The following is a 6,167-nucleotide window of genomic DNA, read 5'->3' as shown; positions in this document are numbered from 1 at the left end:
GGATGTCAGGCTCCCAGGGCTGCCAGCAAGCCCCCAGCACAGAATCGGAGAGGCCCGGGCAGGACTCAACAGCTTTCCAGAACCGACCCCCCCACACACACACACACCCCGCCCTGGTGGGGTGCCCCTGCCTTTTCACCCACAAGGCTCCCTTTGATTACTCCCTGCCTCACCCCCAGCCCAGGTTCTGAAAACAGACTGTGTTGATTAAGTATTCATTCATTGCTCCATTTCTTATTAATCAAAGACATATATAATTGCCCATTGGAGCTTGTGATCAGCGTGAGAAAGGCAGCTGAACCAGCTGTGTCGTTATCATTCCAGCCCAGAGCAAGGGAGCTGACTGCTTCCTTGGCCTGTGAGGCCATTTCCCCCATTAAAAGCTGACTTTGGGGGAGAGGTTCTTGCATATCGCATGCAGTCTGCAGACCTCCACACCCAGCCTTCTGGATGCCCCCTGGAGCCAGGGACTCATGCTGTTCCAAGCCCACACTTCTTTTTGATGAGAAAGAAATGAGGTTAGGACAGTGGATGGCCAGAATCGGAGAGAATTTTCCAGATCTCTAGCACAGCACCCAGGGTAAAGAAAGTGTGGTCACTAAAGGGACTGAGTGCATGGGGTAGGGGCACTCTGAGCTTGTACCCAGGTACAAGCACTTACACACTTACACAGCCCCAGGCAAGCTCTACCTGTAAGATGAGGACTGCAGTACTCTAACTACAATATTTGTCACAAAAGGGATATGAGGTGAGTTTATAAAGTCCTTGCAGGTACGGTAGATAGTCTCCAGTCTCCAGACTGCAGGTGGTACTGGGTTCTCCCGTTTCCAGGTATGAAAACAGCCAGAGGGGGATCCCTGGGTGGCTCAGCGGTTTCGCACCTGCCTTTGGCCCAGGGTGCGATCCTGGAGTCCCGGGATCGAGTCCCGCATCAGGCTCCCTGCATGGAGCCTGCTTCTCCCTCTGCCTGTGTCTCTGCCTCTCTCTCTCTCTATGTCTATCATAAATAAATAAATAAAAATAAATCTTAAAAAAAAAGAAAAGAAAAGAAAACAGCCAGAGAAACAGCTTTGAGTGGGAACTTCCAAGGAATTTGACCAAGGTCACCAAGGTCACTCTGCAAAGTCACAGTGTCTGCCCAACTCCCAAACCTGTGCTCTTTCCCCTCCCAGTCCTTTTTTTTTTTTTTTTTTTTTTTCCCCCTCCCAGTCCTAACGTGGGGTCCTCGGACACGAAAGAAAACAAATCTTCTTGTCTTAAAAATTAATTGATGGAAACAACCATGAGAAGATACAGCAGCCCGGCACAAACAGGCCTTAAAATATGAGATTTTCCATCTTACTGGGAGACACTAAGATGCTGAAATTAATGCAAGCCCTCTCTCCTGCTCTGGCTTACATTTTGGTCTCCCGAGGACCTGGGGGATCAGTGAGTGGGGAAGTAGCAAGGGAGGAACAGAAAAACAGTCAAAGCAAAGAGAGATTGTAGAATGTAAAGCTGCAAGAGCAGGCCGAAAGGCCCAGCTCACGGGCTGTCTGTATATCCAGGACTGGAGCTCGGGACTCGGCACAGGTCACCAGGGCCTTTGTCCACCTTATCGTGTTGACGTGACTCTCAGCATCCCCCTGGCTGCCCCCCCACTACACCGGCCTCAATGTCTGCAGGAGCCACTGCCTCTCTCCAGCCATGCGACAGACTGAAACTATTGGGACAGAATATTAGAATGTTCTCTGAACCGTTCCCGCCTTACTCCATTCGAGTTCCGGCAGCTAGCGGAGACAGATGCTACTCTCATCACTCTCCTGCCTCGCTCCGATGAGGATTAATGTGTAACATCAGAGAGAGGAGTGAGTATAACAAGGTCTGACGGGGCACCCGACGTCTTCATTCCTTTTACTCTTCACTTCCTTCCTTCCCCTTCACCCTGCGTCTTTTTTTATTGATTGATTTCACTCAACAAATAGACATGGTGCATTGGGCTGTGTGCCCCTGGGGTGGGGTGGGGTGGGGTGGGGAGAGAAGAGATGCAGCGGCTCCCCTCAAGCATCTCATGCTTCAGCTGGGGAGACAGACAACAAACCCCAGGCAGAAGCCAACCCGGCACATCCAGAGGCATGGAGCCTTGAAGGGCAGAGAACATTCAGGAACCAGCTAGAGCGGAGAGTGGCAGCGCTCGAGGCTGGAGCGGCCAAGCCAAGGGAAGGCATCTGGACTTGGGCCCATATCAATCCTGTCCTATTGATCCTGCACCGTAATATGCCTCCTATCCACCCTTGACCGCTGCCCTGCTCAGACACTCATCATCTCTCACCGGGATGTTACCTCCTTCCAGACCCTCACCGATCTGCTGCAGCAGTTGAATTCCATGGTTTCAGCAGGTGACGCTACTTGTGTTATTGCATTGGAGGGACGAGGGAGCACCTAACAGGATCTCTTGCCTCCCACCCGAGTACTGGTGCTGAGGGGCTTTTCCTTCCCATGACCATGTCTGGATATCCAGGCTCCACCCTGTGGGTGTTTTTATGGCAATGGGGGGGGGGGTATATCTACTTAGGTCAGGGGAGAACGGTTTGCCAAACAAGGCAGTATGAATGAGCTGCATCGAGTCATCCCCTGGCACAAGCAGTGGCTGGTCTTCAGCAGGGAGGGCCCCTTCCAATGCAGATTCTCCCCACTGATCCCCCAACCCCGTACCCCCCACCATTGAGCTCTTGCCTCAAGCCTCCTCCAAATAACCTCAGCTAGGACTCACCCCTGACCCCTAATCATCACTTTCTGGCAGGGTCCATATACTCTTTCTTGCTCTTCATCCCTTCCCAAGTTTTCATATGTGGATACACTGCCACCTATTCATACAAAGGGTTTTTGATGACTGATATGCCAAATGAATAAACAAACAAAACAAAACATAAACTTTGTGTCCTTTCAAGATCTGGGCTCATGCAAATCCAAATGTTTGCCTTTCCCAGCTAGGGTCTTGAATGAGGTTTCAAGAGCTTATTTCCGAAGACAAAAGTAAGCAAACATTTTCTCTTTCATTTCAACCAAGGAAACAGATCCTAATCATCTTTTTTTTTTTTAGATTTATGTATTTATTTTTAGAGAGTGGCGGGAGTGGGGGTGGGGGCGAGCATCTCAACACAGAGCCTGACTCCAGGCTCCATCCCATGACCCATGAGATCATGACCTGAGCTGAAACCAAGAGTCAACGCCCTAGACCCACTGAGCCGCCCAGGTGCCCCAAAAAATACTAGTCATCTTGAGGCAATGCCAAAACAGAACAAAACACTCACACTGATCCTGGGCCGCTTACTAATCTTCCTGATTCCTCTGGTTTCAGGTGTCCTCATCTATGAAATTGGAATCAGATTGGTGTACAGATTAAAGATCAGAAAAAAAATAAAAATAAAAAAATAATAAAGATCAGGTAAGGACATCATCCAATCAGTACACTCGCTACTTAATAAATAGCAGCTAGTGCCTGCCTGGCTGGCTCGATGGGAGGGGCCTGCAGCTCTTGATCTCCAGGTCATGAGTTCAAGTCCAAGCCCCACGTTGGTTGTAGAGCTTACTTAAAGAAATAGGGACGCCTGGGTGGCTCAGTGGTTGAGCGTCTGCCTTTGGCTCAGGGCATGATCCTGGGGTCCTGGGATCAAGTCCCTCACAGGGCTCCCTGCATGGAGCGTGCTTCTCCCTCTGCCTGTGCCTCTGTGTCTCTCATGAGTAAATAAGTAAAATTTTTTAAAATAAGGGATCCCTGGCTCAGCGGTTTGGCGCCTGCCTTCGGCCCAGGACATGATCCTGGAGTCCCAGAATCGAGTCCCACATCAGGCTCCCTGCATGGAGCCTGCTTATCCCTCTGCCTGTGTCTCTGCCTCTCTCTCTCTCTCTCTCTTTCTGTGTCTCTCATGGATAAATAAAATCTTTAAAAAACAAATGAAAAATGAAAAATTTTTAAATAAGCTTTAATAAATAAAAATTATAATAAAATTTATAATAAATAAGTAATAAACATTTTTTAATCTTTAATAAATTAAACATTTTTTTAATCTTTAATAAATGGGATGCCTGGGTGGCTCAGCAGTTAAGTGTCTGCCTTCAGCCCAGGATGTGATCCTGGAATCCCAGGATCAAGTCCCACATGGGACTCCCTGCATGGAGCCTCCCTGCATGGAGCTTCTCCCTCTGCCTACGTCTCTGCCTCTCTTTGTGTGTCTCTCATGAATAAATAAAATCTTTAAAAAACAAATGAAAAATAAAAAAATTTAAAATAAGCTTTAATAAATAAAAATTATAATAAAATTTATAATAAATAAGTAATAAACATTTTTTTAAATCTTTAATAAATGGGATGCCTGGGTGGCTCAGCAGTTAAGTGTCTGCCTTCAGCCCAGGGTGTGATCCTGGAGTCCCAGGATCGAGTCCCACATGGGACTCCCTGCATGGAGCCTCCCTGCATGGAGCTTCTCCCTCTGCCTATGTCTCTGCCTCTCTTTGTGTGTCTCTCATGAATAAATAAATAAAGTCTTTTTTAAAAGTCTTTAATAAATAGCAGCTACTGTTTTTACCAAAAATGATTTAATTACTGAAAAGCCAAGAGGAAATCATGAAGTCAGATGTGAGGAGGATTGCAAAGTGCTCCTAAACTCAAAGAGAAATGAGGGGGGAAAACTGCTGTATAATGGGTGAGCTTGATCCCCTACCCCAGAGAACTGATGTCTAGGTAGCATCCACATGCACACCGTTGTCATCCGAGTGTCCTCCCCGACGTGGCCCGGCCTGTCCAAAACAGGGATCTGGTTTATTATACTCTGAGCTGCAGGAAGGAAGTCTGTTCATGAATCAGAGTCAACAGGGAAGGGGAAGAAGTCTCCAGAGTATCTCCTCATGCCTTCCAAACAGTTCTGACAAGGGTGGGGAACCACTACACAGTCCTGAATGGGGTGGAGGCCTTCTTGTTCTGGGAGGACCGTTCTGTAACCAGATCCAAAAGGTTGCCCAAGAGGTGCCAGAGAGAGGGGGCTACTCAGGCCTGTCGGGTCAGCCAGCTCAACCCTGGTGGATACTGGGTGGAGTCACCAGTTGTTCCTGCTGGATCTGCCTCCCTTCCACCATGCAGAGAACAGGGAGCTTCCAGGCCAGGCCCTGAGATAGAAATGGGAGCCCCCAGGGCCCCACCACACTGGGCCTTAGGAGCCCCCATCTGAACTCCACTGGGCTCTAATTCCATGCCCATGAGCCAACCGTGTATTGGTGGCTTGACTTCCTGCATAGACTTTGGTAGAACAGAGCACCCTGGGGGCACTGACCACCTCTGAATCTGCAGAGCTGAGGACCCAGCTGGAGGACTCAAGGGCTGTCTCAGCCCCACAAAGAGGTAGCACCCAATGTTCACTGAGCACAGACAACCTATGGGCACTATTTGAAGTGCCTTGTACTTATTCTCTTGCTGATTTTAACAAGCCTATGGGACTAGGTGTTATTAGCATCGACTATCCAGGCCAACTGAGGCTCAGAGGGATTAAGCAACTCGCCCAACCTCACACCACTAGTAAGTAAGTGGCAGGGTTGGGGTATAAAACCTAGATGCTCTACAGCCCGTGCCCTTAACTAGTGCCCCACCCAGCACTACCCCCCACCCCAACAAGTGCTAGGCCAAGCATGAGCTCTGGAATGGGGTTGCTATGAGTATCAATTATCAGTAATAGGAATGGGGGCAGGTGTCTCATTCAAAAGGCATCATTGAGTAAAACAAGAGAGTTTTGCTTTCCAGTCTGCAGTGGGTCTCCGTCTCCCAGCCCCATTCACCTGACCACCTCCCCACCCCAGACACAGGCGGTCTCCAGGAGGAGACCACAAGAGTCCTGTGGGGAGGCAACAGGATTTTTCAGATGTCCAGCTCCCTCAGGGTATAAAGAACAAGAAATAACTGAGACCAATGAACACTGTACTTTAGTTGTGGGGGAAGGCAAAGAGAAGCAGAGACTGGAACACTTCCGTTGGTGCTAACGGGGTCAGATGCAGGGACTTGGAAATCCACTGGGAGAAGCGGGGAAACTTGGCCCCAAGTGCGATCCCCATGTGCCAGGGGAGCACACACATGATGGAAGCCTCCCCTGCTCCTCCAGGGTGACTCCCTGTGCCCCTCTACCCTTCCTCTCTGCATC

Source organism: Canis lupus, chromosome 18, assembly GCF_011100685.1.
Source record: "Canis lupus familiaris isolate Mischka breed German Shepherd chromosome 18, alternate assembly UU_Cfam_GSD_1.0, whole genome shotgun sequence".
NCBI lineage: Eukaryota > Metazoa > Chordata > Mammalia > Carnivora > Canidae > Canis > Canis lupus.
Note: the sequence above shows the minus strand (reverse complement) of the source record.